This window comes from Urocitellus parryii, chromosome 1 (assembly GCF_045843805.1).
Source record: "Urocitellus parryii isolate mUroPar1 chromosome 1, mUroPar1.hap1, whole genome shotgun sequence".
NCBI lineage: Eukaryota > Metazoa > Chordata > Mammalia > Rodentia > Sciuridae > Urocitellus > Urocitellus parryii.
In genome coordinates this window covers 148510936-148538465 of record NC_135531.1, presented here as the reverse complement: position 1 = coordinate 148538465, position 27530 = coordinate 148510936, and the positions used below count along the sequence as shown (strand labels likewise).

Below are 27530 nucleotides of genomic sequence, written 5' to 3'. Positions count from 1 at the left end.
GATATTTTTGGTCCATAATTAACTCTAAACTAAAATGGTATTGGTGCCATTTTGAAAGAGAGTAGAAGAAATAAAGTTAGATAATTGGAATATTTCTTAAGTCCTTATTAAAGAAAAAGTGGTGATTCTTCAAAGATGTCCAGGTAAGTTAGTACAATTACATGGCACACACATTCTTTGTTATTGGAATTCTAGTAAGGATCAATCATGATATGTTGTAAGACATTTTTCTTATTCATTTCTTTCTTCATTTCTTTGTATCATTTACTGCTGACACATAACAAAACATGTTCAAGTACTCAGGAAAATCCTTATAAGTTTCATTTAATGATGAATTTTTTCCCTGTCTGCACCATTTATTGTAGTTTTTCAGTGAATGTTGTGGGTGAAACTATGTATACACACTTTGGTTCCCAAAGTGGATTATTACCAAACATTTGTCTAAGAAACATCTCATACCAAAAACAATCAATGAAACTTTCTAGAATATTGAGTTTGACTAAGGAATCCCAGTAAAGGAAAATTTCACCTAAAGTATATAGGCATAAAAATGGATGGCTATGATCCAAAAACAGAAGTAGCTTCACTGGATGTGGGTTGAGTCAAGTTAGATTTGAGGATAATCTAGCAGCCTCCCTGGAGAAGAAATGAAATAAGTTTCTTGTGACCTTGCCTTCACTCTCTGTCCAACCAAGGAACCTGAAAGGTTTTAACAAAAGTTAGGATGTATGATGTATTCAGAAGACTTTGAGCTACAAGTGGGGAAGGGATTTTATGAAGCGAATGCTGTTTGAATTATACTGTCTCACAGTACAACCTTCACAATTCTACCTCAACATCACAGACTGGCTGAATTTAACCTAGGTTTCCTGGGAATGTCTAGTTTTTCTTTTTTTTAAGGCAGTGCATTTAAATTTGATGATGAGATCACATGATCATGACCTGCTGAGCTGAGATTAGATTCTGCCTATTAGATAGCACACTTCAGCAATCATAATGCCTCTGTCCTGGGCAGTGTTAATGACCATCCCCACACCTGGAGCTGTGTCCTCCAGGTTTATTCCTTGTAGCAAGCCTCAAAGATCAGGGTTTGTGAGAGAGTTGACAGATGTCAGCTGAACCATTTCTAAGAAACCCTACTGTCTGTGCATTTAAAGAAGACATGCAATCCTTTTTAACTACCTGTAAGCTTGAAGCAATGTGGTTTTGATGAGAAGTATAATGCAAGGAATTGTTGGGAGGTTCAATAACTTTGAAACCAGTTTCTGAGCATTTTATATATAAGACACAAAACTCTAACATCAGGGTGACTCTCCTTAATTTTTTTTATGGGGTGGGGAGTACCTGGGATTAAACTCAGGGGTGCTTAACCACTAAGCAACATTCCCAGCCCTTTTTTTTTTGTATTTTATTTAGAGTCAGGGTCCCACTGAATTGCTTAATGCCTCTCTTTTGCTGAAGCTGGCTTTGAACTCACAATCCTCCTGCCTCAGCCTTCTGAGCTGCTAAGATTACAGGCATGAGCCGTCTTCTACCACCTAATGTTGAGTATTTTTGAGTTATGCATTTTTGAATGAATAAAGGCTGAAAGGAAGCTGAGGAGCATGAATATGATAGGGAATATAGCCATTGTTATGTAATAATTTAATCAAGTACTAATGATAATACATATGATCAAATTATTCACTAATGAATCATTTTGCCAGGTTCATAAAGATGCAGTGGTTAAGGATGCTCCTCATAAAGTTATCAATATTGGTTTAAAATGCAATTAACAGTAAAACCACATTACTCTATTGGATAATTACTCTAAAATTGAGGGGAATCCTCTGTAGACAATAACATGATGATGTAGAATATATATAAGATACATTTTAAGTAAAAAATAAATAATAGTACAGCGTGGGTAATATGATCTAAAATATTTTGTGTTTTTGGAATGTTCTATGACCATTGACAGTGGTTATTCGAAGATTTTAGTTGATTATTAACTTCCCCTTTATTTTCTTATGTTTCCTACACTTGCCTTTTTATTAGAAAATCAATATATCTCTTTGTTTTTTGAGAAAATATTAATTAGAAATAAAATGAATGGAAAAATTAACAAGTGATGAACAGCTACTGTGTACCTTGTACCTGTTGGGAGGTTTTTAAATTTTTTTTAAGTTGTAGAAGGACACAATACCTTTATTTTATTTATTTATTTTTAATGTGGTCTTGAAGATCAAGCCCAGTGCCTCACACATGCTAAGTGAGCAAGCACTCTACCACTGAGCTATAACCCCAGTCCCTGTTTAGAGGTTCTGAAAAATTAAATGCTTTACTATTTTTAACAATTTTCTGAAGAAACATTATGGTGACTATTTTATGGATAGGAATATTGAATGGCAGAGTTTACATAACTAGTTCAAAGTCCAGTCACAAAGTTGGTAAGGAATAGAGTCAGTGATCACTCACTGGTCTCTTGGAAGTTTTCAACCCTGTCCACATTGCCTCCTTGAAGGCATTTTGGTGGGTTGTTGCCAATGGCCATCAGTCTCTGCTTTGCTGTATGGGCTGTCACAGTGCCCAGGACCTCTGCATCCAGTGAGGAATGGAAATGGAAAGTCTAACTTGATTGCAGAGTGTGTACTATGAAGATTTACAATAGTGAGCTTATCTTTCAATTTTTTTGTTTCTTTGATCCTGCTAATTATGCAGCATAAGGCACTGGAACTGTATAACCCCTTCGTGTGCTCTGCTAACCATGAGGAAATCTTACGTTGCTGCCTTTAGACTAATGTATTTCCTGTTGGAGATGACCCTGTCTTGCATTTAACTAATAGCATAGTTGAAACCTCAGAAATACTTTCAGAGACCAAAATTTACTTATGACTACAATTTTAATCATGGAGTCTTGAATACCATTCACCCTCTGGAGGACAGAATCCATTATTTTGAAATGCTGGCATTTAATTTCTCAAGAGTATTTTGATAAAGAGGAAATTCAGAATGATTCAGGTCAACCATCTTCAAATTTTTCTAAAAGGGAGTAAACAATAAAAAAAAATTAAAATGAGTGAAACTGAGATGCCTTTTTAAATGTTAAACCATTCATTTATTTCTAAATTATTTTACTATATCAGTCTGTGATTTATTATACAGTATTTTTGTTATGAAATAATAATTGAACTTTCTACATTATTTTTATTTTTGAACAAACCGTTAGGATTCAAGTAACTGTTAGTACTATGCAAAATAGATGGTTCTTAATGAGTTTATGAGGTAGGACTTAGGTAAGGAAACTTTGCCAGTGGACAGGGTGGCACATTCCCTAATTCAAACTGTTTAGGAGAATGAAGCAGGTGGATGCCAAATTTGAGACCAGCCTGAGCAACTTAGCAAGACCCTGTTTTGAAATAATCCTAAAGTAGAGGACTGGGGATGTAGATCAGTAATAGAATACTAGCCTAGTTTTGGTCCTAGTATGGCCAAAAAATAAACAACAAAAGACAGAAAAAGAAAAGTTTGCCTATGATAACAATGTTCAAGTAATCTTACAATCACACATAGGTAGAAAATACTTGTAAATTAAATTTTAAAGTATTTTTTAAATGAGGATGATAACTTTGGAAATAATCAATTATAATATATTACAGTATTATGTTTTAGTTTTCTTTTTACTTTGGAAACATCAATAAAAACCCTTTAAAATAATATTTTATAATATAAAAATAAATTATGATTTTAAATGTTAGACTATTGAAAAAGTTAATTTAGAAAGCTATAACCAATGAAAAGGACTTTGTATAGGTTATTTTATACTTTTTTCTCCTCATATACTCACAAGGTTTCTAAGTAATGGAATATACTCTATTTGAGGAGGCATTATGACAAATGCCAATGTTATGCTTCTCATTTGAACTTACTTTAGATAATTAAAAAAAATAATCAAATGAAATACCAATCGGAATTTCAAGCTTGAAAATGTACAATATTCCAGTAACTCTAAGCATTATATGCTGCCTGGAGAAATATCAAGTAGACTGTATAGTGCAGACTTTGGCAGCACTTAGAATGCTATTCACATTTAATGCTTTTCCACATAGAAAGATAAGTTCACCTTCTTACACCTCAGGAGCTACTAGAAATATTTTCCTTCATCTTACACACATATCAGGAAATTTATCTCCACAGCCTTTTGACACCTAGATATAGATAGGAAAACCTCAGAGATTTATATTCCATATTGAAACTAGTATGGTAGAGAAAAAATTAAGTCAACTTTTATAATTTCTCCTCATTTATAATGTAGCAACATTCTCAAACTCTTATTTTTGCATAATTAACCTTAGAACATCATGCAATATCCAAGCAATTCATATAATATTTATAGTTCTATTTTAATTCTGTCACCACCATATTGACTAAAGTGCTTATCCATCATTGGTGTTTGAATTTGAGTTCTTATTAGAAGCCGTTCCTTATTATGAACATAGATTCATAATAGTAGTGATTTTTATAGAAGGTTATACCATATCAAGTAGGGTTTTATAAATCAAGAATGCTTCAACATTAGCAAATAAATTAGTGTAATTTACTATATTAAAGGATTCAAGGTAAAAATAGATTACAGTTTCTGTAGATGCTTAAAAGATATTCTGTTAAGGTGGCCAGATATCATACAAGTATATAAATATTGGCAATTTTTTCTCTGTACCAGCAAGAATTCATTAAGCTGTAGTGGAAATATACCTTGAAATACTAGTTATTTATGGTAGGAAAGACAGAGTTGAACCTAAGTAATTTTACAAATGGAAATTTTCTTGAAACTGTGGTATTCTAATGTTCTTTCAAATTGATCTTGAAACAATGAAATTTTCATCAAAATGTCCGTGTGAGTTTTAAAAAGAGTAACCTGGGAGTCTTTTATTTCAAAGAGTAAATGTGTGAATTAAGTAGATCAATGAAACTTAGCACATGAAAAGTGACATTTTAGAGAGTAGGGAAAGGAATAAATACCTGAAATGATTAATGGCTATAAGATAAAATTTGAACTTGATAAATTAGAAGATTTTTTTTCTTCTACTTCTTTTCCAGAATTAGATTGGAACCACTTACAGTAAAGTATTATCATCTATAATATGTCTCCTTTGTATCAATGATGCAAAAGTTTTAAAATGAGACAAGGCATTAATGGCAAATTAAAAGAAGTTTTGCAATGAGTACATAAACTATAAATAAAAAACATTTCTCTCTTAAGGGACACTAAATAGTGACATGGTAGGATTTACTGGCTCAACTCCCATAGGAAAGAACCTCAGGCTTCCTTCTATCTGTTCAGATTTAATTTTTCCTGAATAGTATCAGATTTTTCCTTCTGAGTAATCTGCTGGAGCCCCCATATCATAGGTAGGAAACATGTCTTTTTTATTATTATTAACATTATTGCTATTATTTTCCTGACTTTTTTTCTGTATCTCTTTAAAAAAAAATCAGTTTTGTTGTTATGGTTAAGTTCTTTAAAATGCTTTTCATTTTATAATGCTGACTTTATCTACCCCAGATGTGTTCCGTTTTAGTGAAGAATATTATTCTTTTATAGATGAAGGGGGGATTGGGGGCCCCTGATGCCTCAGAGCTTTTCAGAATGCAGAGCAGTTGTAAAGGGAGGAAGAAGAGCTCTAAGTAGTGGGTAGTTCTGATGCCTTTTGGAGAAAGACCCAGGACAAGGGAGTGTTCAGAAATAACTGAGGAGGAGTCAGCATGTGAGAACCATGTTTCCCTCTGGAAGCACAGCAAAAGAATGTTTTGAAGAAGTTCAGCAGGAAGCAGATCTGGGTTTCAGCTTCTGTTAGCTCTGACCAAAATTCATTGTGAAGTTACTATGTGACATCCACAGCATAAGGCTTTGGTGTCTTGATCCAGTTACTAATTTTAGACCCATGTCTCCTCTTCTGTAAAACTGGTGTACGTTTTAACAGGATAAAACTTGAGAGTTGGGCAGACATTAATAATCCTGGATGCTTGTTGAACACAACACTGTGCCATTCAGTATGTTAGGTGTTTAGGGGATACTATCTCAGTTCAGCCTAAGGTGGGTTCTACCAGGAGGTGCTCATCATCTTTCTTCTATTATTCATGAAGAGGTTTGTAATTGCCAGTGATGTACCCAAGTTCACTTTGCAGCCATAAACCACACTTGAGAACTACTTCTCTGGCTCTAAAATTTTTCCATGGTTGATTTCTTCAGACTTTTTTTTTTATTGATTGTTCAAAACATTACAGAGCTCATGATATAACATCTTTCATACATTTGACTCAATTGGGTTTTGAACTCCCATTTCTACCCCAAATACAGACTGCAGAATCACATCTGTTACATACTCACATTTTTACATAATGGCATATTAGTGACTGTGGTATTCTGCTACCTTTCCTATCCCCTACTATCCCCCCTCCCCTCCCCTCCCATCTTCTTCAGACTTTTTTTTAATGGAGATTTATGTTTATCTCCCCAAATGCTGCACATAACAGCCAATGCTTTTAGAAATTGCATTTGGAATCCAAGACAAAATAAGACAATTTGTGAAACTGATGAAAGTCTCTTAGATAGTAAGTACAGGTAAATTACTTGCATGGTTACATAACTGAATACATTTGCAGCTGAGACAATATTTTCCCCTAAAAACCACTGAAAGCATTGATTCCTGGGCAGATTTTGTTTTCTTTGAAGTCTACTGATCAGTTTCTATGCCTGTAGCACAAACATTGGATTTTCTCATGCCAAAAACCATTTTTCTGTATCTCCTACCCCATGAACCATAATATGAGACTTATTGGAATGCTTTAGAGAAGCGTTTTATTTAACTGAGGATTTAAGTCTATAAAAACAGTGCAATCTCATAAAGAGAAGGAGTTTGTATTCTTCTAGTTCTCGAGTGGAGACTACAGTGGGTCTAAGGCTATTAGGCTTAGTGTAAGTAAGGACTTTTAGTCTAATGCTACAAATTTTAGGTTGGCATTTTCTTTATTCTGAAAGGAGAGCTCCTTCACTATATAATCCCTTCAGTGCAGTTTGTTTAACTTGTTACATGGGGAAAAAAAAGTGTATGCAGCCTGAAATGTTGCCCATTTCACTAAGCTGCTGTCCCAGTGAAGTCTTCTGCTCCTTAGTCTAGTTTCTTGTGTTTGAGTTTAAATTCCCTCATTTTCTATCTGCACAGCATTTACAGACCTGTAGATTGATTTTTTTTCATACGTAAGAAAGGAAGGCAATGACAGTAGGCACCCCCTAAGACTACTAATGAAGATTGAGTGATCTAATCTATGTAAAGTGCCTGGTATGAAATACATGTTTAATAAATGTTACCTATTTTCATCTGCTTCATTTTGTTTGCCTTTGTGTGTGTGTGTGGCGGGGGGGTTACTAATAAGAAGAGGCTTTCACATAATTTTGAGGATCATCTACATTTTCCTTGAACTCACATTACTACATGATGAATAGTTTAGGCTGAACCTGGCTGATCATCTCTGCAGGGAAGAAACTGTGATTAGCACGTCTGTTACCCAGAGCTTTGTTACTCAGCAGTCATTCATCCTCAAGGCAAATCATCTGTTTGCTCCAATAGTGGCTGTTTCATTAGAGTCTATGGTTCCAACCATCAGATGCAGATCAATTTGAATTTCCAGATTTTTCTTATTTCAGAATGTCTCTGGTCTCAAGAATAAGTTTACCTCTTGACACAAAATTGAAGTTTAGGCACTTAACATGATGAAACAAAATAATGGTTGCAACACAACCAGGAGCATATTTTTGATTCACAAGCTTCTTAAGTGCTTCCCCCACCCCCACCCCGCAGCTGGAATGATACCTGTCGCTTACTATATAGCCAGGATATTAACCTACAGCTTTTGTAAATATTTTGTTCTGAAATGGAACTACACAAAATTAATAACAAAGGAGCAAATACGTTTGTTTTAAGCTGGAAAGGACATGCTTATTGCTATATGAATACTGGATTAATTAGACAAGAGTTTGGAAGTCGTATTAGTTTTAGCACTTGGGGATCATAAAAAGACAACCATAATGTCCAGAACTCACCCATCTTTACATCTGGGAGATTTCCTCAAAACATTCTGTAGTCAAAAGCCAGTAATCAGAAAGTAGTAAGAGGCAATAGCTATTTCCATTTAACTAAAGGATTCACAACTATCTTTGTAGACAAGGAAACTTGTGTATACAATAATTTCTCAGCCTCACTTCAAGATTAAAGTGAGATAATGCATGATAGATAAAGAAGAATAAAAGACCACAATATAGAAATATTTCATACCTCTGAGAAGCTAAAGGACAAAGTTCACGGTGCCTAAAATCTGTTCCTAGGATAGAATCTACATATCCACATCACCATATGACAGGCAGGGTCTCTTGTAGCTAGTTCTTGAAGTTCCTTATAAGAAAATGAAAAACTAAAACTAAAAACATAAGTCCCCAAAACTTGGTTCAAGCCATGTTTTCTGGTTTAGCCTCTATGGTGTCTTCCACTTTGCATCCAAGCCATTTTGAGTCTTGAAGCAGTAGTTGTGTTAACAGAAGAAGCCATTGTGGAGGGATGATGAGGAATTTATCCTTCCTATTCAACTGGCAGTTGTTTTCTGGTATAAGGTGTGTAGAAAAGGTTCTTGGCATTCTAACCCAGGTGGCCATACTCTGGTCCCTTCCAGTTCTTAAGGAATCTTTGACCTGTGTCACTGGGTCATCTGGGTTCCATCAGTAGCTTATCTCAGCAGTAGGCACAGTCTTCTTTCCAGTTCTGAATAATTAAAATATAAGGACATAAGAATTTAGGACAGCAGTAGGTGAATTCTCTTTTACCTTTTGTAGTCCCTAACTCTAACTGCCATTCAGTGCTACTCTGTGTCAGACCCTAGGACAAGGGCTTCTCACATGTCACTTTGTCTATTGTTCACAGCTACTTTGTGAAATGGGAATTGATATTACTATTTCACAGGTGAGCAAATAGATAAAAAGAAAAAATGAGCAGCCCAAATTCGTACAACTGAAAGAGCAGAGCAGGCACAGAATTCTAAATCCAAGAATATGCTTAGCCTCTTACTGCAGAGTTTCCAGTGCTCACTTTTACTCAAGAGATAGGAAGAACTTTACTCACACCTTTACCAAAACCTTTCTATTTTGTTTCCATGTGACAAAAATTTATTTCACATTTTCCCTTTTGGTCGTTCAAATTCCATAAATTTCAACCAAATGGTAACGTTAGCAATTTAACAGACATGGTATTTTTCACTCAAAACAATTAAGAGTGTAGGAAGTGGGGAATAAAATGACTATTGCAAGATCTTTCTTATTACCTATCCCAGTCCAGTTTGCAATTTGCTTTATCACTGTGGTAAAATAAAATTGGAGAACTATGTGATAATTTGTCATGAGAAGCAGGATATATAACCACACACATATAGTTGTTTAATATACATGTACATTTTGTATATTAAATATACAAATATTAGTTTGTTGTTTCAAACTACACACACACACACACACACACACACACACACGTGTGTGTGTGTGTGTGTGTTTCTGTGTGTGCAGTTTGACATACTGAACCACTGGAATTAATTTCCCAGATTAGTTTTTCATCCAAAATGAGAGTAAGGGGCAAAACATGAGCAAGTTTTACCAGCAAAATTGGAGGAGGAATATTTTTAGAATCTGTGGGGCCACTAAGGCAGGTAGACCTGGAATGAATGTCAGCTCCTTGGTTTTTGCATAGCATGAGGACAGACTGTGGAACAAGGTTCTTGTTCTACTTGAATTTTGTTTAGGGAGTACCCAGTGTAGTTGCTGAATGAAAGAGCTAATTTTTTGCTCTCGAGAGATTCAGTAAAGACTCCTTCTCGTTCAGCAATTTGAAGCATACAGAAAAACTAATGGCACATGAGTTGTGTGAGCTCTCTTTACTGACATCCAAAATTATTTGTATGAAATAGTTCATCACAGTGACCTTTCTGGCATTTTCAAAGATAGCAGAGCCCCAGAGTTGAGCTGATGGCTCTTTGGAAGGAGTATTTATTATCTCTAGCTGTGGAGGAGGGAACTTAGAAAGATAGGACTGAGTGGGAGGGAAAAGCATATCTATCTTTTCTAGCGTTGCATAATGAATGCAAGTTGATGTATAAATTCCTGCATTACACAGTTGACTTAACAATGGCACAAACGGATGCCTTCACACTGAGGTGCCATCCTTCTGGACTAACCTCTGTGTACTCAGGCAAGGGTATTTATGTTGCTGTGTGAACTAGGCTGGAACATATCATACATGGGATGGGAATCTCTGTCAGTGATACATGCAGGAGATTAAAATGCAATCCATCATTGTTGACAGAGTGCCTTCAGGTGTGCGTTTGCAGGAATTTAGGCTCAATGGTCAATGTCTTTAGTTACAGAGACTGTTCAGTTATAGTGGATGAATGATACAGACCAAACTTGGAGGGCAGGAATGAAACATTTCTGATGCTTATTTCCAAGCAGGGAGCCCACTATTTTTTTTTCCTTTCACTTTTTCTCTGCCAATTTTTATCTATTCTTCAAAGTTTAATGTGGATTCATCTGTGTTTGAGTAACCAATAGTAAGAGGTCCACATATCAGTCACAATTCACTTATGGCTAGTGAAAGAAGCAGAACACAAACAGGCTTAAGCCTAGAGGGAATGTATAGACTCACTAATTAAAATGACCAGGGATTATTTTGGTTTCAGGCATGGCTGAATCTAGGTGCTTACACAAAACCATCAGGAATCAGCCTTTGTTGACTGTACTGGCTATTTTGTTCTCTTTATTTCCAAGCAGGTGCTTTCCAACTGGAGAACTCCTTCCTCCACAATGGGTGCATTCATATTCTCTCTCTCTCTCTCTCTCTCTCTCTCTCTCTCTCTCTCTCTCTCACACACACACACACACACACACACACACACACACACACGCACACACACACAATATGTGAGAAATGAGGGAGTGAATACCATTGACCTACCTGTAGCCCCCAAAACTTCTCTGAACCAGGAGGCTGAAATAATCCAGCCAGGTTTATCTTTCAACATCTTAGGAATTGATACCATCTAAATGACATGAACACAGGGAAGAAGGGAGATGGTTTCCCCAGTCATTGGTTCACTGTAAGCAGAAATGCAAGCTGAGTAGGTAGAAACACCAAGTGCCACTTCCTCCCTCTCCTAAACTCTACTGCAGGTTGAGCATTCCTAAAGAAAATCTGAAATTGGATGTGCTAGAAAATGTGAACATCTCTAACCATCAAAATGGTGCCACAAGTGGAAAATTCCATACCTGCCTCTGATGAGTTGCAATCAAAACAGGTGCTCTTAAGATATAAGTATCTTTAGATGTATGTATAAGGTGAACATGAAACACAGTGGGTTCTGTACCCAAGTGTCTCATATGTATGTGTAGATATTCTAGAATCCCCAGATAACCTTCAATTCAAACCATTTTGGATCCAAGTATTTTGGATAAAAGATACTTGATCTGTGTTGACCATTCCACCCTCTGAATTTTAGCATGCAATTATAGTGGCCTTGGAAACAGTGCCCAGTTTGAATCCTGTTCTGTCTTGTAACTGTTTCTTTCAACAAGTCACAAAGCTCTCAGGTTTCTTACTTTGAAAAAAAAAGAGTTTAACATTATCTATGCTTTGATTTATTATTATATTTAAATATATCAAACATAACATAGCATGTTTTGTGTATATTAAGGCCTCAGTACTGAGCAGAGAAGTTGTTATTCATTACCTCAGCTATAATCACCATGAAATATTTATTTAGTTTAAGCTTTTATCTGACATATATATCTTCTCATATATCATTGATATCTACAATGACTCTGATATGGCTTTTTAATCTATATCTGTACCCTACCCTTGCCTGACAAGATATTCCTTTTCTCCATACTAGATATTTCCATTTTGATAGCTGTAATTTTCAGAGAATCATATCTTTGGTTGAATCTAGTATTCATCTCAAGTAAATGCCTCTATGCATGCTTCTAGATTCAGAATCATATACAAATATTTTATTTTTTCTCCCATTTGATGATTTTCCTAATGTATGACCAAAGTAATATGCATGCACATTACTTTCCTTCCCCCAGGGTATCTTCAGACCATCTCTTCTAAGTATTACTCATGTTTTTAGCTCTATCATCCTTTTGTTGTCGAAGGTGAGTTGCTTTCTTATATGTCCATCTATCTATCCATCCATATATTCAACAAGTACTTTTAAGCACTTACTCATTATGCCAGTCATTGGTGGTACTAGGATGCAATATTGACCATAATAACCAGAACAGTGGCAAGTCCTCCACCTTTAGAGAATAGAAGTCTAGAAGTAAAAAGATAATCAGAAAAGATGATCAATTAGTTACACAGGCACAGGCTTGCATAGGTAATTTACTATTTATTATAAGGTGAATTTACAAAGTGTTATATAACTGGAGGACCTGCTTATCAATCAATAGACATCACACCAGAGCTCACTAGAAGGATTCATGAGCTGAAACCTGAAGAAGAAATCCCACAGATGCTATCAAAAGAATGATCTCCTCCAAAGGCCAGAGTGGTGGCCTTTTTCCTTATTATCAATGAGTTCCCAAACAACATTATTAACTGCTTCACTATGTGCTAATGCCAGGCATATATAGCTGAATATGGGAAATATAATCCCTGCCTTAGTACAATTCACAGTACCTCAGAGAGAACTGCAAGTGAGAAATTGCAATTCAGTGCGATAAACTGTGCTCCAGAAGAAATATGCAATGCTGTCACAGCATATTGGAGGACATGCAACCCAAATTTGAATAAGGGGGAAGATGGCAGTGAAGGTAAGGAATCAATCATTTTACAAGGCTTTCCAAAGGAAGTAGCATATATTTTACAACCTAAAGGGTGAATAGGATTTGCTTGACTTAAGAGGGGAAGGAAAGAGTGATGAAGATGGAGGGAATAGCATATATGAAGGTCTGGATGTTGGAGACCCTTGCAGACCAAGAAGTCCCATGTTCAGTAGTGTGAGCTGTGAGCTTGGGCAAGTCCTAACAGACCACAAGGAAAAGTTTGTACTCCATCCTGAAGGCTCTAGAACAGTACTGAAGGACGTGTTAAAAGGGTGAGGGAAGGAGAAGAATTTCATTTTGGGAAGCTGCCTTTGGCACAAGTATGGAGAATGTTTGAGAGGTAACAGGACTGGATGAAGAAGTGAGGCCAGTTGTAGTGACCCAGGTGAGGTGCAATTGTGGCCTGAACGCAGAGGGGTTGTGGGTAGAGACAAGTGTGAGTGCACGTGTACACTCAATCGCATAAAATAGACTTCACCCCATGATAGTTGAATGTTCTTTAATATATCCAATATGAGGCATAACCTAATGTTTCTTTAAATCTATGTAAACAGCAGGCTCCATCTTTAGTTTGCTCTGGGCAGAGATTCAGTGGGAGGAGGAATTCCTGAACTAACATGGCTTCCTTTGGAGAATCTTCTCCCCAGCCAACCCCCCTAGGATTGTCTGATATTGGTTCCTCTGTTGTTCTTGAAAAGTGGGTCATTTCTCAGGGAAGACATGTCCAATTGTCACCCACATGATAGGGCCTCCATAGGATCCAGTTGAGTACAGTAAAGAAAACTTCCTCAAAGAATAGAAATGGACATTAGAGGGGGTGGTAAATACATGTGGTTATCTCCAGGAAATAAATATTTTTTTAAGATAACTTTATGTAGATATTCTAAATCTGGGAGTAGTTATAGAACACCTATTGTAGTCTCTGAAGCCACCCAGGAATAAAGAGAGTGAAAGATTGAATCAAGACAGGAAGATTCATCATCAACGTAGACGTGTTCAAATTAAATAAAGATCTGCTGCCGCTGCCACTTTCCGCCTCCTCCTCCTCCTCCTCTCACTCTCCCTCCCCCCTTTCTCTCTCTGCATTCCCTTTGTGCCTTAATATATGACAAATTTCTCGAGGCCCATATCAGTTACGGTTTTTGAAGATCGTCAGCAGTAAGCATGCCAATGGGCGAACACCACAGGGAATCACGTTTCTTACAGTGACCACCATCTATCGTTGCAATGCCTGCCTTGCCAGGTAGAGGTTTTTGTTACTGGGAGTATCCAAGCAGAATTTGGGTTACCATCTGTCAGGGATTTGGGCAGAATTCTTTCATTAAGGAGGCAGGTTGGAAAAAAGAAAATAAATTTATGGTAATCTCACCACTTTTAACGTTTTAATGTACTTTGGCTAGATTTTGTCTAGCCAAAACCACAAACGTAGACATATGTATTTTATGATGCTTTATGCTGCGCTTCAAACTATCAGTTCTTGCTTTTTATCACAATGTGTTGGTTTATTCTCATAGCATCTCACATTTTAGTTCTCCAAAATCCTCTTTTTTGAACAGTCAACTTTTCTGAACCAGGATTCTGAATCCAGGGATCCAACATACATCTGAGAATTATTTACTTGGAATTTATTTTAATGTAGTTCAGTCCCTTTTTTTAGAACACTGAGTCAGTGAGAACATCAGATCAATAGTTGAATAGAATATTTTGCTTATTGTTTTCCCCCTATCCAGTGTCTTAAGTTTTTAATAATGAAATCATTTTATTTATTCAAATGGATTTTTTTTGAAGAGAACTTATGTGCTCTATTTGGTCAGAGGACTATACATTAAGCAAAAGATCAAGGGACCTGCTCTTGGAATAACTTACAGGTTAAGACAGAAAAGAGAACCAACATGTCCTTCCTAAATCACGGAAGCATCATAACTAAATGTCAGAAAGGCTGATTACGGGGCTGCTGCCACGTGATAATTCCTCTAGATGTGTTTCAAAGGACTGTGATTCATTACACAGTCACATGAAGAAACCTTGGATTAAACAAGGCTAAGAAGTTTATTTACTGCAGGATTTCTCATAGCCATTAAACTACTGTGCATGGCGAATATCCAAGAAAACAATGGATATGTGTAGTGTTTTCCAAGTACATTGGCTCATGGCACAATTTTATTGAGAAATGTTTTAGTGGAACTACTGTTGCATGGAACACATTTTGTCTAGGCTGATGAGGTATATGAAAATCTTAGCACAGGCAGATAGGAGACATTCTATGCAAGTCAGGGTTCTCAAGTTAAATTGAATTGTTGCTACCTAGTTTTTCCAGCTGTTAAATGTGGAACAAAATACACAACTCAAATGATAGTCTCTTCCACTTCTGTGTGAAGTAGAGCAGACTTTATTAATGGCTCATATGCCAGGGGGTTAGGCATCCTTGGAATGTTTTGAAATACAGATTCCCCAGGTATGTTTTTAATAAGAAATTATGTGGCCATGTCCAAGCCTGTGGTGTACTTCCTTTCTAAGACTAGGACTTATAGATTTAACTCTATAGAGAAGAATGTAACCATTCTTTAGGTAAATTGGACAGTGGTACAGTGATCAATTTAACTTACATATGGAAAGGAGCTTCAATATTGACAGACATTAAAGATGCCCTTTTCTGTGAAATTCAAATGGCCAACGAATATGTGAAAATAAAATGTTCAATGTCTTCTGGAGTCAATGAAATGCAAATTAAAACTACATTGAGATCTTGTCTATCTTCAGTCAGAAGGGCAATCATCAAGGATACAAATAACAATAATTACTAGCAAGGATGTGGAAAAAAAGGTACACTCAGACATTTTTGGTGGTACTGCAAATTAGCACAACCACTTTGGAAAGCACATGGAGGTTCTTCAATAAACTAGGAATGGAACCACCATTTGATCCAGCTATCCCACTCCTCAGTATATACCCAGAGGATTTACAATCAGCATCCTACAGTAATGCAGCCACATCAGTGTTTATACACCTCAATTCACAATAACCAAGTTATGGAGCCAGCATAGATGCCCATCAACAGACGAAGGGATGAAGAAAATATGATATATACACACCACAGGGTTTTTACTCAGTCATAAAGAATGAAATTGTGTCATTTGCTGGCAAATGGATGAAACTGGAGAACATCACACTGACTGATATAAGCCAGACTCAGAAAGTCAAGGGTCAAGTGTTTTATCTCATATGTGGAAGCTAGTGGGAAATAATGGGGGAGAGAAAGGAATAAGGCAAACAGAAGATAGGCCAATAGATTAGAGGAAAGAAATCAAAGGGGGAGAGAGGAGGAGGGGAAAGGGGAAGTACTAAGGAGTGAAATCTGCCAAATTGTGCTCTGTCCATGTATGAATATACCACAATGAATCCTGCATATATATATATATATATATATATATACACACACACATATATGTATCTATAGCTCTCATATGCAATATGTATTATTTAGATACACATTGTATATAATATGATGTACTGATTGGATAGTCATAATAGAGGGCAGATCAGTAGAGTACAGCAAGTGAATCACTGGAAGGGAGAAGAGAAGGAAAGGAAAGCTACTGGGAAATGAAATTTATCAAATTATGTGCATATATGAACATGGCATAATGAGTCCCACTTTTATATGAAGTAATAATGCACCATTAACATTAATTAATTTTTAAAAAGATGATTCATTCTGCCATGAGATATTCTTGAGAAAGAAGAATTGAAGTGAGATGGAAGGTAGTAGGACTTTGAAAAATGCCCCAGTGAGGGCCACGCCTACTACCTGGAACCCAAAGAAAACAGGAACTATGCTGGAAAAACTGAGCCCAGTACTTATGGCAGTCTTCTACTGGAAGTTTCCTTTCCTAAGTCTCTGAAACCCAGGCACACACACATGCCTGTTGAGGGGTGCCCTTCCCTTAACCACTTGGCCACCCCCATCCTTGGAGGCATTTCAGTGCTGAATGGGAAAGTTTAAAGCAGCCTGGCTCTCTGCTCCTGGTGAACCTTAGGGGAGAGAGTTTGAGACTGTGTTGTCTGACACCCTGCCCCCATGCAGTCTCCACCCTGACTTTAAGTGCCCATGCAGTTTGAGGCAGAATTATAAGTTTCAGCATTTCAGTTTCCTCTTCTGTAAATTTAGATTGGATTAATGAGCTTCCTATGTAGGAAGTGTATTTCCCAGGAAGGTCAGGGATCCAGGGCTCTGGACTGCTTTTGACTCACTTTGGAAGCTGGGAAAGAGGCATGCTTACTTTGGCTGTCTTTCAAGTTAGACTCCACTCCACGTTTTCCGTTCATTATTAAGTTCTGAATGTATACTGACAACTCTGCCCTCAGAGCCCAGGTGTCAGGATATGTGTGAACTTTTAAGTCTTAGCACATTTTTTAATTATTTTTTCTTGAATGGATTAAATCCCACTATGGTTTATTCTGCTTTGGATGGAATATACTGTACCTTATTATCATGCTCTCTTTGGGGTGTCTCTTTGCAGAGACAATGACTTTAAAAACAGTGCTATTCTAATTGATGTTTGTGCCATATAAAAAATTTTAAATCATCATTCTTTTTTTTCTCTTGAGGAACTCAGAAATTTATTTCACTTTAAAAGGAACAGCACAATTTGCCATAGGGTCCTGATAAATCTATGGCAATTTCCTTTTGGAAGTAAATATTATTATTAAAAGATTTATGGAAGAGAAAAGACTAAAAATGACAATACAGATTTTGTACTGAGTTCCTAGTCTGTTCCAGGGTATGTATGTATATATATATATATATATGTGTGTGTGTGTGTGTGTATATATATATATATATATATAAACTTTAATACAAAGACTCTGTATATTTAATATGTGATTCTATTTTTATCTAATTGCCTTTATTCTTTACTTTAGGAAAACTAATTTTTTTATACAAATCAGGCCAGTGTGTTATACTTTGCAAGATACTTGATAAAAAAATAAGTAATCACATATTTGGTCACATGCATTTGTTGCTTCAATAGTTGTTTATTTATGTTATTGAGTATTCATATAATGTTTCATATTGGCTCTTCATCTGTCACATGTATCTATTAGTCAAGAAGGAAATGTAAATTTGCTATTGATCTAAATTCCAAACTGATGACCTTCTGGTTTGGTTGACAGTGGGAATATTTTCTCTTTTTAAATATGCTAAAATGAGAAGCATTATGACATTCACCATCAAAACATAAACTTTGAAGTGTTCCCTACTGGATAAAAGTAGCACTTTTTAAATTTTATGAAGTGAACTATTGGCCCTGACATGATCAGGTTTACTCTGTTGGTGGTATCAGATTCAATTCTGGTTCCTGGTTAACACAACTGTAATCAACTGACTCAAATACTCTTGAGAAGTGAGTTAGTAATGAGTGGTGAAGAATGCTAATTTGTGTCTTTGGTTGAATACAAGAGTGACAACAGATATCTTATTAAGAACAGTTACTTATTTTACTTGCTTGTTTCAACTAATAACGGCTTGTGCCCATGCTTACTTTATCCTGAGACAGAGCACTTATTGTGCTCTTTAATTCTTAAAATAATTCATTCTGCAGGCATGATTATCTCTGACTTGCAAAGATTATAGGACTTGTCTTATGGAAAGTGGCACAGAACATCAGAGATCTGGCCACCAAAAACCTACTTTCATCCTAATCAATGAATTTAAGAGCTAATTACAGAACGAATTTATGAAACTTTTCAGTATCAGGGTAACAAAAGATTCTGTAATCAACTCCAAAATTCCAGTGACTTGACAAAGTAGAAGTTTATTTCTCATTTGGAACAGCTCAGTGAAGCTGTTCCTTTTTTTTTAGAAGTCAGGTTTCCTCTGTGTTGTGACTAAGGGATGTTGGCTCCTTATGTTTTGGGACTCTGCCTTTGTGCAGGGTCATAAAAATGAAATGAGGCTCTCCGTGCCCTGAAAGTGGGAGAGCATGCTGGCTTGCATTTGATGACTTAGTGAAGATTGCGGGGGTGGATGTGGTGAAGAGAGGGGAAAAATAGTTCAAAGCATGGTGTTCTCATAGACTATAGAGATTATGAAGTCATAGGGGTGTGTGTGTGCGCGCGTGCATGCGTGCACTCGAGTTACAAGCTGCAAGATCTTAGATGCACAATACTGAGAGCACTGTATTGAAAGAGTTCCCTGAAGAAAGATTTAGTGTCCTCATGGTTACTGTGGTATTTTGAGCTGTTGAAGTTTTCTTCATCATGTTCTTTTCATAGTATTCATATTTTCTATAATGATTTCATGGGAATAAAATCCTTAAAGCATTCTTTCAAAAGACCACCTCCAGACATGACTAGAGATCTTCCAGGGACTAGCCTAGAGTGAGGCCATGAGGATCAGGTACATGGTGAGCTTTCAGAAAGCAAGGTATATGGTAGAATGGTAAAGGGATGGGGTGCCTTTTCAACCCCGGAAATCCAGGCCCGGTAGTGTGTTCTGTGGAGATGAAGAATGTTTGCTGCAGAGTGTGATAAAACTCTCTGTGCTCAATGCCAGTTTGGTCCCTTTAAAAAAATATCTTTGCCTTCAAAAGCAGTCATATGCATTTATGTTTCATCTCAGCCATCAGGTATTCTCTTGGAAGTATTGACTAAGCCTATTCTCTTTGCTTCAGTCTAGGTCTGCAAATTGACCTTCTTCTCAGCTTCTACAAGCTTGTCAAAAGTATGAACACAGTGATATGTACTTATTTTAAGATGTCCTTTCCTTTTAGGACTGTCACATCTCTGCAGAGGCTGCCGCTTCAGAGAGAATGAGCCCAGCCCATGCTGAGCAGAATGAAAATAAGCATCTGAAAGATTGAAAAAGGGTCCACATAGCACTTCTTGTCTCTTTCTGTCAGTTTCCTCATATTCCCGCCCCCAACTTTTCTTATAAGTGGAAAAAAATGCTCAGAATCAAAGGAAAAAATGAACTGGTCAATTAAGGGTAGATAGGCATTGCTCATCACAAATGTGAGTGAATAAGGTAAGACATTTATTTGAAATTAAGAAACACATAATAGGATAAGTAGGCATTGCAGTCAGCCATAACAAATGCTCATGAATATCCATGTGGGATATCCATTTGCTTCCCCAATATTTCTTGTGAAGTTATTATTTTGTAACCAGCAGATTTAATGAACCATTAGAGAAAACTCCATAGGGGATCAAAAAAAACAAGAAGCATGTTGTAAATAATTTTGTTTCTGGGATGCTTAATTATACTGTCTACCACCAGCCAGTGTGCTGTAGGCAGGAAATGGATCTTAAAACTTGGCTCAGATTTGAAAAGATCACTTTTGAGACCACTATCAATTGTTGCACATTGGGCCGAGAGAATAGTTTACATCAGTGATCACTGTGTGTTGATTTGAAAGTAAAGGAGTGAAATGTGTGCGAGTTCTGTTTATTATCTAAGGTGAAATTTTAAAAATAACTTGATAATATCGTGTTGGAGACATAAAGTCCAGTTTTCCTTGCATTTCTTTCCTAGAAAACATATGTATACCAAGTTTATCATGTTGGTCTAACTAATCTCTGTACAACCCCATGTAAATAGAGAGTTGATGGTGACTTTTTTTTAACCCCCTTAGTATGTTTGTGCAAATGGAGAGGGAAAGAATTCCAGCTTTTCTTGTATTTTTATGATGATATTTCCTGTTAAAAAGTTAAAAGAGGGGCTTGTAGCTCAGTGGTAAAGCACTTACCTAGCATGTGCGAGGCATGGGTTCGATTCTCAGCACTGCTTATGAATTAAAAAAAAAAAGTCTGTCAACAATTAAAAAATTATTTTTAAAAAAGTTAAAAGAATGTTTGATAAATAACTATATAAAAACCAAAACTTATAGAGAAGGAGATTGTTGGTTTGTGAAATCATTCTTCATGTACCATGCACAGTACCTTAAATAATGAGTGTCTTTCATATACTTGAGAAAAAAATTGAACATTCAGTAGTTATTATATTTCACACTGGGGTACCCTCAGTCTCCAGAACTCTTTCCATCTTGCAAGACTAAATATCTGTGCATATTAAACAACTCTCCTTTTACTACTCTTGCTGCTCCTGGAAACCACTATTGTTCTTTCTGTCTTTATGAATTGGATTAGTCTAGATTCTCATATAAGTGGATTTACAAAGTATTTGACTTTTCATCACTGGCTGAAACCATCGAGTTTCTTCCACATTGTATCATTTTATCTTTTCATCCATTGACAGACATTTGAACTGTTTCCATCTTTTAGCTATTGTGAGTCCTATAGTTAAGAACATGGGTGTGCACTTATCTCTAAAAGATGATCATCTTGGTTTCTTTTTCTTTTTTTTTCTTTGTGGTGCTGGGGATTGAACCCAGGGCTTTATGCTTGGGGCCAAGAGCTGTACCCTGAGATGCGCCCTCTGCTTTGAATTCTTTGCAGCATATACCCAGAAGTGGGATTGCTGGGTCATTTGGCAATTCTGTTTTTGTACTTTTGTATAATAACCATATTGTTTTCTATGGCAGCTGCATCATTTCTCATTCTCGACAATAATGCAAGAACTTCGATTTCTCCACATTTTCGTCAGCACTTAGTTTATATGGTTTGTTTGTTTATGGTATCTACCCTAGTATGGGTGAGAGGCTCTCTCTTGGTGATTTTTGATTTGTGTTTCTGTAAAAATTAGTAATGTTTAGCATCTTTTATTTATTTGATCATTTGTGTATTATCTTTGGAAAAGTATTTTCTAGGCTTTAGCCCATTTTTAAGTCAGGTTATTTGGCTTTATATTGTTGAGTTTTAGGAATTATTTATGTATTCTGGAGGCTAACACCTTATCAAATATGTGGTTTACAAATATTTCATTGGTTTCCCTTTCATTCTGCTAATTGTTTCAAATTTCCTGTGTTCTTATTTGTCAATTTTTGCTTTTGTTGCTTGTGCTTATGGTCATATCCAAGAAGTCATTGCTAAATCCAGGGTCATGAAAGTTCTCCCCTGTGCTTTCTTCTAAGAGTTTTTTAGTTGTAGATATTGTGTTTCAGCCTTTAATCCATTCTGTTACCTTTTGTATGTTGGGTAGGATAAGAGTCCATCCTTATTATTTTACTGTAGTTATATTCCGTTTTCCCAGTACCATTTGTTGAAGAGACTATTTCCCTCTTTTAACTAGTTTTGACCCCCTTGCATGAGGTAGTTTTCCATATGTGCAAAATTTTTTCTGATCTCTCCATTGTAATAAGTTTTGAAGTTAGGAACTATGAGACTTCCTATTTTCTTCCCTCTTTTTGTCCAGGATTATTTTTGTTATTCTTCTCTTCCTCCTTTTTTTTTTTTTTTGGCCTATTTGAGAGTCTTTGAGATTTTTCATGAATTTTAAGTAGATTTTTCCATTTCTGCAAAAAGTGTTATTCAGATTTTGATAGAAATTGCATTAAAACTGTGCATTGCTCTGAGTAGTATTAAAGTCTTTAAATATTAGTGTTTCCAATCCATGAACAGAGAGTTTATTTCCAATTATCATTATTCTTTCATTGCTTTCAGCATCATTGTATTTTTCAGAGTATGAGTCTTTCAAGACCTTGATGCAATTTAATCCTGTTGTAATTCTTTTTGTTGGTATTGCAAATGAAGTTGTTTTCTTAGTTTTCTTTTTTGTCTTGTCCAGTGTTAATATATAGAAATGCAACTGATTTTTGAGCGTTGATTTTTGAGTGTTGCAAGTTGTCTAAATTGATTTATTTGTTATAACAGAGGTTTTTTTTTTTGTAGAATGCTTAAGGGTTTTGTGCATATAGAATTATGTCATCTGTGAACAGAGATAATGTATCTGTTCCTTTCCATTTTGGATGTCTTTTCTTTGTTTTTCTTGTCTAATTGCACTGGCTAGTACAGCCAATATTATGTTGAATAGATGTAGTAATAGCAGACACCCTTGTCTTGTTCTCATCATAATGGAAATGCTTTCAGTCTTCCACAGGTGATTATGATGTTGGCTGTGGGCTTTTCTGTTCTTCTTATGCATAGGCAGTTTCCTTCTTCAGTTTGCTCAATGTTTTCATCCTGAAAATTTGTTGAAAACGTTACTGAATTTTGTCAAATGCTTTTTATGCATCATTTGAAATGATGTGTGATTTTTTTTCATATTTAAAATGTGGATTATTACATTCCTTGATTTTCATAAGTTGGACCACCCTTATATTCCAGTAATAGACTCTACATTGTTGTGATACATAATCAGTTTGATGTGCTGTTCCATCCTGTTTAATATTTTTGTGAGGATTTTTTTTTGCATTATTTATCAGAAATATTGGTCCCTTCCTTTCTTTTCTTGTAGTGTCTTTTATCTGATTTAGGTATTACAGTAAAGCTGAGTGTATAAGTTTGAACATGTTTTTTCCTCTTCTGTCTTTTGGAAGACTTTGGCTGTGATATTAACTCTTCAGATGTTTGGTAGAACTCACCAGTGAAGTCATCAGCTTCTGGTCTTTTCCTTGTTGGGAGATTCTTAGTATACTTTCATATCATTCTATTTATATATGACAGAATATGTGTATATTTTCACTCATTCAATTGAAAGTAAATGAATAAATTGTTTTCTTTGTAAGCTAAGTCAGCAAGATAATCTTTCTTCCTCCTGATATTTTCTTAAACTTTTTGTGAACATAAATGTAACCAGCACACATAAATTAAAGCTTTAAAGGTGATCCCAGCTGGCTTGCCTTCACATTGAGTGCCACCATCACCAGGTTTTGGAGTTACATTGTTTTATTTATTCCTATCATCAGCCAGTGTGTTAGAATGGAAATGGAAGGGAGGAAGAATACTCTATAATTTAGAGTTTCTTAATGAGTAAAGTTCAGACTGAATGAATCTCATGGCTGAATTGACTTTATCTCCAAGATGATAGGGGAGACCAAATGATTCCTAATGATCTCCGGAAGGCCTCTCCTATCAAAGCTGGATGCAGGTCTCCAGGTCTTCACCATGCTCAGATAAGGCAGGGCAGGTTCACCAAAAATGCATGACCAACAGCTTTTCTCTTCTCCAAGCCCTTCCTACTCTAGGTCCTTGACACTGATTCTTGAACTTGGAACTCTCTTCCTTCCTGTCTTTGTATGGCTGGGCTTTTCCCCCTTCATTCAGTTCTCTGCTCTAATATCACCTCCTCACAGACTCCTCATCTGCCTTTTCTTTTTTTTATTATAAAAGAATATTTTATTTCTTATGGAGTATTAGAAGTAACAAAATATATTATAATCTCTAATACAATTAGGTTCAATAGTTTTCATAGTCTCAGAATACATTTCTTAGTTACTTGTTCTGTAAAATAATATAAATATGTCAAGAATTCAGCATTACGAGTCAGAGGTGAAAATAGAAAAGAAAAATAAATCCCTCCATTTAAATATATAAAAATAAAGTCCCTGCAACTTTCTATTTTTGATAAGCATTGAATCATGTATCCAAAAAGTCAATCTGTCTACAGTGGTTCTCTTAGACCTGGATTGGTATGACTTTCCCTTTCTAACGTGACTGCTTTCCCCATATCTTGATCCTTTCTCAACATTTATTATGTTTTTCATGTGCTAGCATGCCTTAGAATATGATATTTGTTTACTTGATTATAGTCATTCTTTCTTACTAGACTGATAATTTGGCTTTCACCAATGACCCTGGCCTGGAACTCTGGTCGTTTGGGGCCACAGTCTCCCTTGGCATCATTCCCAATCCTTAATGGGTATAAACTTTATTTGACTCTGCATCTTTAAACGTCAACAAATGCAGAGGAGTCATTTGGCAAGTCTGACGTGGTTGGAGTGCCTTCAGGATCTGACAGCAGTGGTTGATGATATTCAGATATTGTTCTGTGAGTGATGAACATCTACTAACACAACATGGGAAAGGACAGCAGGAAAAAAGTAAATGGTATCATTTTTACCTAAAAATTCACCAAAGTAAGATGCAAAATTAGATTCAGTCTTTGAGTGAGTTTAGACTCTTATTCAAATGTGTCTTGTCCTTTAAGCAAAATTGCTCCTAACTTGGTGTCTCACACATGAAACAAATGGAATCATTAATTATTATTCCTGTGCTCTTTCTAGGAAAAAAAGTTTTCCTTTGTGTTTTATATTCATGAAACTTATATTCTTTGTATGCAATTTTCCCCAGCTTGAATCATGGCGTCAGTAATGGGTTTGTTTTACAAAACCAGGTTGTTTTAATCTTTCTTCATAGTGTGAGTGAGTTAATGCAAACACCTTTTGAGTAAAATTGTGTCTGTATGCACACTTGGGAACACTTGCGTGTGTATACAATTTCACTTTTCAAACCACAGAAAATGCCTAGAAATCAACATTAATCCTTTTTGTTTTCCTCTCCAAGATAGAATTTATATTAAATGTGCTCAAAATTATTTTTATCTTTTTGTTGCTGTGTATGTATGGTAGCATGTGTACACATATTGTTTGTTTATTAAGTTTTGGAGGAAGGTGAAGGAGAATGGAAGCAATGTTGGGAAATGATGGGGACAAACTCAAATTTAGCAGAAAGATGGGTATTCCAGAGGGACCTTGATATAATACCCAGAATGTAGTTAAATATCCCAGAAACTCTATAGCCAGATTGTGCCTTGGAAACATTATTCACCATTCTGTCTCAGATGAATCACTTAGAAATGAAAATAATGAGAATAAGGCTAATAACAATAGAAAATTTTTCTAGAACGCTAAATCTGAGCCAAGCATTCTGCTTTTCACATTCTTTGGGTGAACTCATTTGCTAATAGCAATTATCATTTCCCTTGTTTCACAGAGCATGATCTCTGATGGAGGTTAGGTAGCATGCCCAAGGTCTCAGAGCAGCTAGCAAGTGGTAAATCCTATGTGAAACTTACAGTGTTATTGTGATGACAGGTGAAAGAATGTATGTAAAATGGATGGACCTAGGGGACAAAGTTAGGTATTTAAAATTGGGTACAGAAACATGAGTAAAAAAAAAATACTCTAAGGTAATATGAGATAAACTTGTGGAATAATAAGCAGAAATTGATAAGTAATAGATCATGCATATAAGGTCTATTTTTAATGCTGATTTATCAAGGTGAATTGAGTTCAATACTGGTCATATTACATATAAACATAAAAGACAGAGATGGCCAGTGATAGTGGATGGATTTTATAGATATCCTTACAACTCTATTAGTCCTTAGTCCTATTGCCACTGAGAGGGTAGGTTTATAATAAAATGCAAAGGGAACTATGCAAATTAGTGAAAGAGCTCACTGCCTGGACCATGTGCATTTTAGTTTCAATGCAAGATGATGATTAGTTGCTTTTGAACTTGGATTTCCCTTATGGGTGATCTCAGTTGCAGGTCCCATGTCTCAAATGTGTGTCTAACAATTATTCAGGGCTGATACCGTGTGCTTCTTCCAAAATGCTGCAATTGAACATCTGTTGTGATGGCTTCCATTAAGGCGGAGCTGAGTTTTACTCCATTATATTCTAGTTTAGGAGGTGGCAAATGTGTGTGGACATATTACCATGACCTATAATTGAATCAGCAATTTGTTGGGCTCAGATGTGGAAGACAGAACCTTTTAAAGAGCTGGGAAGATGGAAACAGCTTGTCAGAAAATTTGCATGTCTCTCAGAGATTCCTTTGCTTTACGTAGATCAGTTGTGTCCTTTGGAAATCCTTGTCTCTGGCCCTGTGATCTTAGCTGGTAGAACTGCAGCAGCTGTGAAAAATGAAAGAACACCAGTTGTCTCTTGGGATGTTTGAAATGTGAGAAAAAGAAAAAATGAAAACTAACTTTCAAATGCCAGTTGGTGGAGAGAAAAAAAAATTCCTCAGGGGTTTAAGAATAATAGTTAAGAGACTTAAATCATCAAATCATCAAAGTTTAAAACCATGTAGGAAGCATAAAGAAGTGAAAACTTGGGCTGAGGCTGGGGCTTGGTGGTAGAACACTCACCTGGCGTGCGTGAGGCTCTGGGTTCAATCCTCAGCATCACATAAAAATAAAACAAAGTTATTGTGTCTACCTACAATTAAAATACACACACACATACTCACACACAAACACACACACATAAAGAAGTGAATCCATGAACACACACATCCTATACTAAAGATAGGATGCCTGAATCACTTTATAGAGAAGTGATGACTTGGTTTCTGACAACCCCCCCCCCCCCGCAAATTACAAATTAACTACAAGAATTGAAAACCACATGACATCTCACCAAAGAGAGATACCACCATTAATATTTAGGTATATTGTCTTTTGCAGTCTTTTTCTTAATATAATCTATATATTTTCAAATTTAAGTCATGTCATGCACATTAATTTTCAGCATTTAAAAATTAATATGTAACAATTTATATTATTAACATATCTAGAAAATCTAGCATGTTGATAATTTCACAATATTATTTTTATTCCTGTCTATGTTTCATTGTGTATTTGTACTATATTTAATTTACTTAGTTGCATATTAAAGATCCAACTCTTCACTGGATTTGAGTTGAGTTCTGAGTATCAGGAGATCTAACCACTCTTGAAGACAAAGTTTTTCAGCCAATTGTGAAGACAAGGCTCATAAAG

The 27530-nt window shown here is 36.0% G+C and overlaps 1 protein-coding gene across 1 annotated transcript in view; it reads left to right on the top strand.

Moving 5' to 3' along the window:
- Positions 1–27530, top strand: part of Gabrb2 (gamma-aminobutyric acid type A receptor subunit beta2) — a 228056-nt gene that overhangs the window by 46195 nt on the left and 154331 nt on the right. The gene's annotated exons all lie outside the window — the stretch shown is intronic.